Below are 12,700 nucleotides of genomic sequence, written 5' to 3'. Positions count from 1 at the left end.
CGGATGCCATGAAGTTGCCTCCATCACCATTGAGCATCATAAATGCTATTCCTTTTGCAACAAATCGATTGTCTATGGTGCGAAATACTTTACATTCAACGAACACGTCCAACGTGGTTCTACTTTCAGATTACTACTTATGATGCTGCTGCAGCAATCAGCATTCAGATGTACTTTTGTACCAGGAAACTGATTACATCTGCGGGAGTGCGCAAAACAAAGTTTTCTTCCTAATGGTTTATAAAACCGTCGATTACTGCTTACTGTGAAATTTCTGAGAGTAAATCTTGGTCCAGACGCAAATCTGAAAAGCTACTCCATAGTCACCGAATTTGATTACAAGTATCTTGTAAAGAACGGTACCAAAATCCTTCTGGAAGTACAGAAATACAAAATCAGTTTGGGAGACCTTGTCGAAAGCGTTCATTACTTTGTGCGAATAAAGAGGTAATAGTGTTTCAGAAGAATCACATGTTGTAATTGCTTGCTGACTTTGTGACCATGACCTTGAGGAAATTCACAATGTTCGACCATAGTAATTACGGAAAACTGCGTTTAATAACCCCGCTTTAGTGGAGCTGTCATCGCTAATATTGCCATTTGTTGATAAATATTACGGATACGTTTGAGCGCTATATCACTTATGGTCGTTGTCCTGATGTGTGACGTCGTCCGATAATTTGGGGCAACAATAATTTGTTACAACAAATATCCGAGCATTAAGCAATGTATGTTAAGCTACTCTGTGAGATACTCGTACGTTACACAGATGTGACGCATGTGGGACGTCGTGATGTCGTTAGAGCACTTTAGATTAATTTCTGGTTGTAACAGATACCCGAACACTGAATATGTAGCTCGAAAACAGTTGCAAGTTCCGTTATTGACTATGACATCGACGGGCGGCGAGGAAGGGGACGCTGTGGGTAGGGCGAACTGTGTCTATGTTCTCAGAATTATAAGAAGGCGCTGATGCGAAATATAATGCGTGCACGGTTTCCAGTATGATACGTAAGCATCCGGGAAATATATCACATGTGTGTTGTCGGAGCGTGGGGTGGGTTGCGCTTCACGTTGAAAACACACACAACACACACACACACACACACACACACACACACACACACACACACGCACGCACACGCGCTCACACACATATAAACGTAAACTTGCACGTCATTGGCATAGCATTAGATTAGGGATATTGGGGAGCAAGGTTTACTGGTGCCATGAGCCATGGAACATCATTGTAACGTTATGGTGCCAGCCGCGGTGGCCGAGCGGTTCTAGGCATTTCAGTCCGGAACCGCGCGACTGCTCCAGTCGCAGGTTCGAATCCTGCCTTGGGCATGGATGTGTGTGATGTCCTTAGGTTAGTTAGGTTTAAGTAGTTCTATGTTCTAGGGGACTGATGACCTCAGATGTTAAGTCCCCGGGTTAGAAGTTCATTCATGCAAAATTTGCACAAGTACAGGGGATGTGGGAGGGCCATCCTCGCCCCTCTCGTCACTGATGTTGGCACGTGACAGGATGTCGTGACTCTCAGAAATAGCTTGGAGATAAGGAAGTGCTGAAGCTGCTGTCAATGAAATATGATACGACAACTGCATGAAATTTCCTGAAATGACCTCTGAGTTGGGGTCAATGTTATCTAGAACGTACATTCCCCTGATATTACTTTTTACAGATTGTCTGATACCTGTAAGCTCTGCAAATTTCATGTAAAGGGTAACATGTGATTTTTGAGATGAAACTGTCATAATGTTGACTTACCATTTCCTATTTTATTCATGAATGATCATAATATTCTGGGGTAAGTCACTATTGAGGAAAAACTGTGTTTGTTTCCCGGAAGTAAGTAATAAGGATAATACATGGTGTCTCCTTGGAACCTCTAGTGGTCAGTTCATTAAACAGTTGACCATAGTAACAATGGCTGTGACATCTCTATAAAATCGTTTCATAAGACACTTGTCTAACTTTGTCTTGCTCCCATCACATTTTCTGCAACACTTATCTGCACTGTGCTTCTTCAAACTCGCCCAGAAATAATGAATAGTGAGAGTGATATAAATTCTTCAATTAGCTGACATATAGATACAAGTGATCTGTGCTCCGTATTAGAAGTTGCTGCTGTCTGTCTGCTGAAAGTAAAGGTTAACTAATGTAGTGTTCCTTTTACCTTGGCAAAGAGGTCCGTCCCCATTGCCCACGTCTTGTTTGTCTGCCATGTTGGTGGAGGAAACGACCTCTCTGGTATTTCCATTTCACCTAGCTGCTTCTCTGGGTGCCACCCCTAGAGAGGCACTCTGCTGCTGGCTCTTGGTGAGTCTGGTTCGAAGTTAAGTGCCGTCTTGCTGCTTTAAGGACATTGTAAATGTGTAAGTTCTTCATCCTAATTAAAGTGTGTTATCTCCTTTTCCAAGACGTGCAGAGGTAAAATGCTTCTCTAATGTTGGAGGTTTCTATTTATTCGGTAGTCTGTCTTTGTTGTACTCGTTTGGTACATCGTGGTTTGGAATGTTCACGGCCTGTTGATTATGCAAAGTTAGAGTGTTTTGTACATTGAATGTGACATTAATTGTGTCTTCATGTGCGTGTGTTTCCTTTTGTACTGAACTATGTGTCACTTCCAGCCTGAGCTTTATGTGTGATTGGATGCACCGATTTCCACTTGTGTTTTGTTCCACCTATTTCCCGCGTGTTCTTTGTTCAGTGAGCCCTCAGCTAGAATTTATGTATTTCAGTGTGTGATGCTAATTGAATTAATTGACCAGCTTCTAACATGCTATTTGAGCAGCTACATCTTCATAATTATAAAACATGTTGTATGAAACAATGAAATCATTCAGCTTTCCTGGTCTCGTTGATCTAGTCGCAGTTTCCTCATGACTTCATCTTTCATAGTCATGTATCTGTTTCTCTGTAATTTCGTGATTTTTATCTGTTTCAACAAGGTGTTCTCAGTGAATAATTTCTTCACATTGGCTGGTTGTTCCATCAGTTCTTGGTAGAATATTTTATATGTTATTAATGAAAGAACATACAACACTGGTGTAATATTCTACAATATTTCTTATTTGTTTCACAAACCGGTCATTAAGTCATCATCAGGTACATAGATAAGTATCCGGTGCAATAAAATTTTGTTCCACCAAAGCTTTTGAACTAGTGTTTGTATATGGTATCTCCATTTCCAGAGATGAAAAATGTTAATGTTAGATTTAGTAATAATACAAGAGTGATTATTTCAGTGCAAATGCGGTGTAAGATTATTTGACTAAGATAAAAATGTGAGACATTAACTAGCGAAATATACATAACTTACAACAGTTGTTCATAGAAGAAAATAAATTGAACAATAAACTTTGGTGATGTGTTCCAAAGTATAGCTGAAAAAATTTTCTTGTTTTTAATAGGTCCTAAATTACAGAGAGGAAGTGAGATTAAGCAGTTGAGTGAAACAGCTGTGATTATACAAAGCAATTTTTCAACACAACAGGAGAAATTTTAGTAGCCAAAATAAAGGAAAGTAGGGTATCTGAGTAAGAGGGGTACTTTACAATGTAGCATGGTCAGGAATATCAGTAGTATGTGCAGTTATACACTTCTGGAAATGGAAAAAAGAACACATTGACACCGGTGTGTCAGACCCACCATACTTGCTCCGGACACTGCGAGAGGGCTGTACAAGCAATGATCACACGCACGGCACAGCGGACACACCAGGAACCGCGGTGTTGGCCGTCGAATGGCGCTAGCTGCGCAGCATTTGTGCACCGCCGCCGTCTATGTCAGCCAGTTTTCCGTGGCATACGGAGCTCCATCGCAGTCTTTAACACTGGAAGCATGCCGCCACAGCGTGGACGTGAACCGTATGTGCAGTTCACGGACTTTGTGCGAGGGCGTATAGTGGGCATGCGGGAGGCCGGGTGGACGTACCGCCGAATTGCTCAACACGTGGGGCGTGAGGTCTCCACAGTACATCGATGTTGTCGCCAGTGGTCGGCGGAAGGTGCACGTGCCCGTCGACCTGGGACCGGACCGCAGCGACGCACGGATGCACGCCAAGACCGTAGGATCCTACGCAGTGCCGTAGGGGACCGCACCGCCACTTCCCAGAAAATTAGGGACACTGTTGCTCCTGGGGTATCGGCGAGGACCATTCGCAACCGTCTCCATGAAGCTGGGCTACGGTCCCGCACACAGTTAGGCCGTCTTCCGCTCACGCCCCAACATCGTGCAGCCCGTCTCCAGTGGTGTCGCGACATGCGTGAATGGAGGGACGAATGGAGACGTGTCGTCTTGAGCGATGAGAGTCGCTTCTGCCTTGGTGCCAATGATGGTCGTATGCGTGTTTGGCGCCGTGCAGGTGAGCACCACAATCAGGACTGCATACGACCGAGGCACACAGGGCCAACACCCGGCATCATGGTGTGGGGAGCGATCTCCTACACTGGCCGTACACCTCTGGTGATCGTCGAGGGGACACTGAATAGTGCATGGTACATCCAAACCGTCATCGACCCCATCGTTCTACCATTCCTAGACCGGCAAGGGAACTTGCTGTTCCAACAGGAATATGCACGTCCGCGTGTATCCCGTGCCACCCAACGTGCTCTAGAAGGTGTAAGTCAACTACCCTGGCCAGCAAGATCTCCGGATCTGTCCCCCATTGAGCATGTTTGGGACTGGATGAAGCGTCGTCTAACGCGGTCTGCACGTCCAGCACGAACGCTGGTCCAACTGAGGCGCCAGGTGGAAATGGCATGGCAAGCCGTTCCACAGGACTACATCCAGCATCTCTACGATCGTCTCCATGGGAGAATAGCAGCCTGCATTGCTGCGAAAGGTGGATATACACTGTACTAGTGCCGACATTGTGCATGCTCTGTTCCCTGTGTCTATGTGCCTGTGGTTCTGTCAGTGCGATCATGTGATTTATCTGACCCCAGGAATGTGTCAATAAAGTTTCCCCTTCCTGGGACAACGAATTCACGGTGTTCTTATTTCAATTTCCAGGAGTGTATGTGGCAAGTAAGGGAACTGTGTCGTACCACTGAGTACTAAAGTTGTACTGGTGTGTATCTGTATCTTAATGTCCACTCTTTCAAGAGAGTTCATCTTCCATCCTTTATGGATGTGATCTAATACTCCATATTTCACCTTATAAATTTGGCCTTCTTTAAACAGGTAATCTGCAAAAATAGAGTCTCCTTTCTTAAGTTTCCAAATTCTGTGGTATTCCTTCAAGTGGATGTATAATATTGGCAAATTCTATATAGGTCAGTCCAGCAGGGCAATATGAACGCATTCTGCATTTTCCATACCTTTTACCTAGTCAAAGTGATGGTCTGGTGATAACCCACATCAATGCATTTAGATTTACTTGCTGAACAGCAGTACTCTTGAAGAGCTGGCCTGTGGTTTGGTGAGCTGTGGTCATTCAGGAGGCAACTGCTGCTGATGCGGCTGTAGCATTGAATAGTTGTATGGTAGGTCATACAGACATGCTGCGGAGAGGAGCTGCAGCTGCTGAGACACTAGTAGGTCGTGGAATACCTGAGTGTCCTTGTCTGTAACCAAAATAATAAAACCTAAGTATAACAACCCTTATATAGAATAGTAATAATAATTATAAATTTGTGGACAAAATATTTACTGAAAGTCTTTTCCATTCCAGCTGATCTCAGCACCTCATGGTGTTTCATAGTGAACATCTCACAAGACAGTTCAGATGGTAAGTGATGTCACTAACACAACAGAATTATAGAAATAAAAATACTCAAGGGGCTGAAGCCTGAGATTGTATGCCAGTGGCGAAAAAAAAAACACTTCCCCAGAGCTGTGCAGCGATTCGCTGAAAGCATGATGACATCACTACTGCCATTGGCCATGAAGGGAGGGGACAACGGGAGGGAAATCGGAATAGGGAAGGGTTTGAGAATTACAGGACAAAATTTCGCTGCCATTGTGATTAAACGAGCACTGATGCTGATGTCAGCGTTTCCAGGAATGCTGATGCTGACATCGGCAAATTTTGAGCCAGAGTGCCCACAGCCCTACTGCTGTCATATACATTCTTTCCAGATTTTCGAACCATTTCCTTTCTTTTACTCCCCAATCATTTCCATAAGTCTTTCTCTACATAGGACTATATCTTCACCAAAAAATGTTCTATTCATAGAGTATTTCACATTTTCTCAGGATGTTCTTTGATTCACTGGAGAGGTTTGGTATAAAATCATTTCTGAAGCTTAGTGGTAATTGTCTCCTAGAAGTTTTTGAAGGGTCTCTACAAAGGTCTGGTAATTATCTGGGACTGGGCAGAGATTTTATATTTCTACATCCACCTCTTCAGAGGATTCTGTCCATTTAACGTTTTAAAGTTGAACTATCTGCAGAATGTTATTTTTGTTGTTCTCACAGCAGCATATAGTTAGATTCTGATACGCTGGCGTTGTGTTTCAGACAGAGGCGCGTACACGGTTTTTAAGCATCGGTCTTCTGTCTTTGCACTTGCAAAACACTTGTTCCGGATATCTTCAAGCTTGCTAATCTTGCTGTTCAATGAGCCTGGTAGCCTTGTGTCATGAAGATGGGAGAAATTATTTATTTCAACCTACTGCTCTACTACATGATGATTTTCATCTGTATCTCTGTGGCCCCATGATGTGCTGTGGTTGTTTAAGTCTTCTAAAATGAAATCTATTTTCGGGTCATTGAAGTTCGGTGGTGACGTCAGGCTAAGCTTCTCTCCATGGGTCCTGTATACTGAAGATACAGGGAAGGCGCTACATTCAAGTGTCTGTAGTTCTATGTTGTTGATGGCAGTTTTGTTGGTCGATGTTCTGGCTATCTCAGGTTTTGTGAAGATAGAGCTGCCATATTCAGGATACACGATTCCTATAGCTAATTTCATTCCCTCTATTTCCGTTCTTATTGCCTCTTCTTTTAAGTGTGTTCTTGGATTCACAATACCCCTATTTATACGTGTAGAAAAGTTCTGACAGAATTTGTTGTTTATTTTTGGTGATACCCTCTAGTTTTGCAATCGCCAGAATTTGCTCTCGGAAGTGTCTTTTCTTCTTGCTATTCCGTTATTCCAAGTATTCCTTGTCAAGAATCAATCACAGTTCGAAAACAACACTAACATTTCTCAATGTAATACAAGACGTAGAAATGATTTACAATGACAGTCATTCAGCCTTAGTATGGCGCAGAAAGGAACGAAGTATTATGCCAGAAAAGGCTAATATGGAGTCATACCTCTTTGACAACTGCCTCTACTCCACAGAAGTGTATCTGAATATGTAGTAGCATGATGTGTGTGCACAAGCATGGGAATAGGTTGGTATGTGTACATGTGTGTGTGTGTGTGTGTGTGTGTGTTTGTGTGTGTGTGTGTGTGTGTGTTTTGGTGTGGGGGAGGGGGTTTTTAGTGGGTGCACGTGTTTGTGTACGAGAGTGTGAACCGGGAAATGAATATAGTTAACTATGAACCACTGTTTGTACATAATAAAAAGAGAAACCGGAAAGAGACTCAACATGTTAAAGTATAAGTTACTAGACGTATGTATCAAACACCATTTTTTTGCTGAGAGAGTGCACCTTATTGCATATTTATAGATTTCCGGAAATTATTTGACATGGTGCCCAGCTACAAATTGTTAACTAGGGTACGAGCATGTGGAATGGTTGCACATATGTCAGTGGCTCGAAGACTTCTTAAGTAGTAGAACCGAGTATGCTGTCCTCGGCGGTGAGTGTTCATCGTAGACAAGGGTATCGTCAGGAGTGCCCCACGGCGGTGTGATAAGACCACTGTTAGTTAATACATACATAAATGATCTGGCGTACGGTGTGAGCCCAGTCTGCAGTTCTAGGCGTTTCAGTCTGGAACCGCGAGACCGCTACGGTCGCAGGTTCAAATCCTGCCTCGGGCATGGATTTGTGTGATGTTCTCAAGTTAGTTAGGCTTAAGTAGTTCTAAGTTCTAGGGGACTGATGACTTACGATGTTAATTCCCATAGTGCTCAGAGCCATTTGAACCACAGTCTGCAGTAGTTTGCTGATGATGCTGTAGTGTGCGAAATATCTGCGTGTAATATTGCAAGCGATATGAATTTGAATGGGTATGTGGGGTTAGTGGTAGTGAAGGTGAATAGTCGACTTCGGTTTACTGGGACAGTTTTGCGAAAGTGTGGTTCAGCTGTAAAGGAAACCGCATATTGGACACTAGTGCGACTTATGCTTGAGTTCTGGTTGAGTGTTTATGATTCGTACCAGGTAGGGTTAGAGGAAGACATGGAAGCAATTCAAAGGGAGGCTGCTAGATTTGTTACTGGTAGGTTCGAACAAAGTGTAAGCATTTCGGAGATGCATCGGCAACTCAGATGGGAGTCCCTGGAGGGAAGGAGGTGTTATTTTCGAGGAACACTATTGAGAGAATTCAGAGAAACGGCATTTGAAATTGCTAGCTGCACGATTCTCCTACCGCCAACATACATTTCGCGTAAGGACCACAAAGATAAGATACGAGAAATTATGGCTCATATGGAGGCATACAGACAGTCGTTTTCCCCTCGCTCTGTTTGCGAGTGAATCAGGAAAGGAAATGACTAGTGGCACAGGGTGTATCCTCCACGTACCGTAGGGTAGCTTGCGGGGTTTGTACGTAGATGCAGATACAATTGTGATGTAATATGTGATGATTACTATGTACACATCGGAGGAAGATGTTGTTGTTACCATTCAAGGAACTTGAAAATAACTAGCAGCGAAAATTATTTGTAAAAGAAATGAATTCATCCTGAGTCCACTATCATTGTGAAAACTAATCTATCTGACAATAAAGAGTACAAGCAGTCGCCAATAATGTTTATCGCATATCCATATTTCAGTCACTGTGTCGCTGTCTTTAGAGATAAAAGGTATATAAAGAACCAGTTACAATCAGGTAAGATGCATGTCTTGTTCTTTCTACAATAGTGTAAACTTTAAACGTGAGCCATATGTACCAGTAAATGCACAAATAAGTTAGAACATTTAAACCTTGTAAGCAAGGTGTAACGGGTAAAACAGCAGATATTTTCATATGTGGTAATTTAATATCTAAGCACATCAGTGTGTAGATTGTTTTCTCTCTGCATCGAACAGTCTTCACATAAACACATCACAAACTTAAAGATATAATGTTTTCTCCATGGTCGTAGCTGCACCACTCAGTGGACTGTAACTGTCACTATAGACTAACCTTTTTGTGCCTGTGTGCCCACATCTCAACACCTGACCTGCTGCTCAGTAGAAAGTGAGCAATAATGGCTTGACCTTGCCACGTGTATTTGGAGGTACCATTCAACCTAAATACATACGACTTGTAATAGCTGTATTTATTAGTCTGCTGACCATTTAAATAATAATATAACGTAGTTCAGTACATCGTTCTCAGACACTGGTAGAAATATCTAGACGTGTCTGTTGTTTAGGGTTACAACACAGCTGGCTTCAGTGCATGTCATAACAATCTATGTTCCCTCTTTACATGTGACAATTTATCATTTTATTTATTATTCTATTCTGTTAAAAATTGGTATATGAGACAAATAAGATTTTTCTCACTAAATACAACGACTGGTGTTTTCAGGTATACATGGCATTAATTGTCTGGACTAACCACTGGCACCGGTTATTGATCCAATTTACAACTGAATATAATTTAAGAAATACAAAACATCTAGCTCGAAAGACCTAAGTTAGTAAAATCTTGATTAAAACAGTGTTGCATTGTTATCATAATTGAAGGAATTGGAACTAACATGAATTGTGTTATAAGTTACCGTACGAGCAGCGGTATGTCAGAAACACTCTAATTCTTAGTCCTTTATAGTGTCGTCTTTCATACGTTTCGCATAAAAATACATTATAATTTACACAGTTTGGTTTAAAACAACTAAGTTATGTAATAATGTGGGAAATGCATTACATTTTTAGAGTAGCGAAAAATCAGACGTAGAGATTAATGGAAAGACTGAGGGATATAATTTTCTGAGTTGTACTGTGTTACATTTCATCATCTGGAACTGTGTCTTGTGTTACAACTATAAGACTGGGCCTGGCCTGGTGCGATACCGGATGCTGCTTGGAATACAGCTACCCACACTCAGTTCGTGTCGGCAGCGTTTCCACAGAAGGCACTTCTCACCTTGGGAAGCTATTATGCGAGTACTCCTGATCAAGGGATGTACAGAGTGCCCTTTCACCATCCAATGGAAGTAAGTTTATAGGAGGGTGCCTATACCTGGGCATATGAAGTGTTTTTAATCTTTTGGAAGATAAATATCGACTTGTAAGCAGCCATAAAAATGTTCCAGCTCCGACCCTGTCAAAAACCTGAGTAACACCAACTTTTAAATTATTTTCTTGAGAAAGAAGCACCTCAGTACACTACAATTTCTTCCTTTCGTTGAGAGGCAGTGGGCGGAGGTGGAGGAAGGCACGGCATTCCTTCCCCCATGTATGGGCGCCGTTAATGGATAGGTAGCAAATGGTCACCTGAAGACACGGACCGGACTGGCGAGAACGCCCCAGTACCACTGGAATGGGCTCTTTCCCGTCAGCTCTCCCCCTAACCAGAAGTGTTTTACAGCTCCTCAGTTTTTCGGACATGCCCCTCAGTCTGGCTGCGGCAGTCCTCTATCGCCGCGAAGTGCAACACATCTGTTGCCCTTAGAGAACAGGTTTGGAACCAATAGAGCTTCACTTTCGAATCTGCACTCGGCTATAATGACGTTCTCGACCGGCTGCGGATTTATGTCAAAAAAAGTTTAAGTAAACCAGCCATTTGGAAAGAAGTTTCGAGTACTAGAATGTGTTGATAATTTTGGCCAAAGACATATAGAGAATCCACAGGGAACTATATTAGCAAGTAATGAGAAAGGGATAGAATCAGAAATTCAATGTGAGAAGCAGTTTAACCGCAAGGGAAAGGAGCCATTGACAATGACGAAAATTTGCACTGTTGCACCTTTGTTAACGAATAAGTTAAGGAAGAAGATGACACATTTGCCTCAGTCAGTACAGAATATTTTGTACCCAATTTTGGAGGAATATACATTGTTATTCGAAGAACGGAGGTACATGCTAGCAAATGACCTCATATGGCACCAAATCTCAACGGGAGACACTAGTCGAGTTGCTCAGAAACCATAGAGACTACCATTTCATCTGCAATCTGCTTTTGAAGAAACTATTTAACAGCTGTTGGCTGCAGGGATAATTTAATCCTCTGCAACTCACTGGTAGTCACCGATCGTCTTGGTCCCTAAGAAGTCAATCAATGAAGAAAACACCTATCGTCTATGTATCGACATGAAAGCAGCAAATGACACGACTCCCGACAGTTACCCTAACCCAATCGACGAAACACTGGACATAATAGCAAATTGTCTGTATTTTATCACCCTTTACATGCTCTCCAATTACCACCAAATTCTAACTGCAGCACAAGGTTGACCAAAGACCGCTTTTGTGAATTCTTTCGGGACTGTGTGTGTTTCTTCGCATGCCTTTTGGTCTAAGGAATGTGCCTGCCACTTTCCAAAGATTTGCTGATTTACTGTTAAGAAATTTCAAACCTACTCTGTGTGTCATATATTTATCTGATATCAAAGTCTTTTCAAGAACAACTGAAGAGCATGAACAGAGAGAATACGGAGTGTATTGGCTATCGTGCTAAGTGCAAACGTAAGTTTGAAGACAGAGTAGTGTTCATTAGCAGAGTCACAGGTTCAGTACCTGAAACACATTAACAGTGCCGGTCGGGGTTAAGCTGGATTCTAGGCTAACACAATCAATTAACAATTTTCCAGTTGCTACAAACGCTAAGTAGTTGCCGTCGTTTTCGGGTTTAGTAAATTATTAATAATCATTCGTGAAAGATTATACCATGTATGGGATAAATTCACTGCAGCCACCAACCATGCTACCCTTGTGTGGATGCTTAAGGGTAAAAGACGCCAGTAGTCAACTGACTCGGTTGGCACTGAAATTATTGGAATGTGATTATGATGTATGCCAAAAGCCACGTCATGTATATCAGAATATTGATGGACTAAGCCGCAAAACCAGGGTTGTTCAGACTGATGATGTTTCATTGGAAGAACTAAAAGGAGCACAGGAAAGAGATATGGAGTGCCACGGGTATGCCTCCTACTTGGATTTCACTTCAGAAGAAGATTTCTTGTACTGTAAAGCCCCTCTGGGTAATCGGGTAGTAATATCAAAAGAATTTCAACAGAACATTATTGTGCAATGTGGTGACAGTTTGCAGGCCTGTGATAATGGACAGTGAGCCAAAAATTCTAGGAACGGCTCCCACTTTTCGATGAGAGGTAGGCAAAACGATGTTCGGAAATATACACAGAATTTTCTACCTCGTGCGCAGAGGGCGCCTCCACCGAGAACAAAATTTCAGATCCTTCCAGATCCTTCCAGAATCCAAAAGGCCTTTTCAGAATATCACTTTGGATATTTTTAGCCCCTTCCCACAAAGTATCCAGAATAGTAAGTACATCTTATTCATTATGGATCACTTTCCCATGTACCTGATCCTAGTACCAATTGCGGACCTGTCGACAAAAACTGTTGCTTGCGCTTTTGTAAATCATTTAGCACTACTTTAAGGATACTCTGATACTAT

This window comes from Schistocerca gregaria, chromosome X, assembly GCF_023897955.1.
Source record: "Schistocerca gregaria isolate iqSchGreg1 chromosome X, iqSchGreg1.2, whole genome shotgun sequence".
Taxonomy (NCBI): Eukaryota; Metazoa; Arthropoda; class Insecta; order Orthoptera; family Acrididae; genus Schistocerca; species Schistocerca gregaria.
This window is presented reverse-complemented; position numbering follows the sequence as displayed.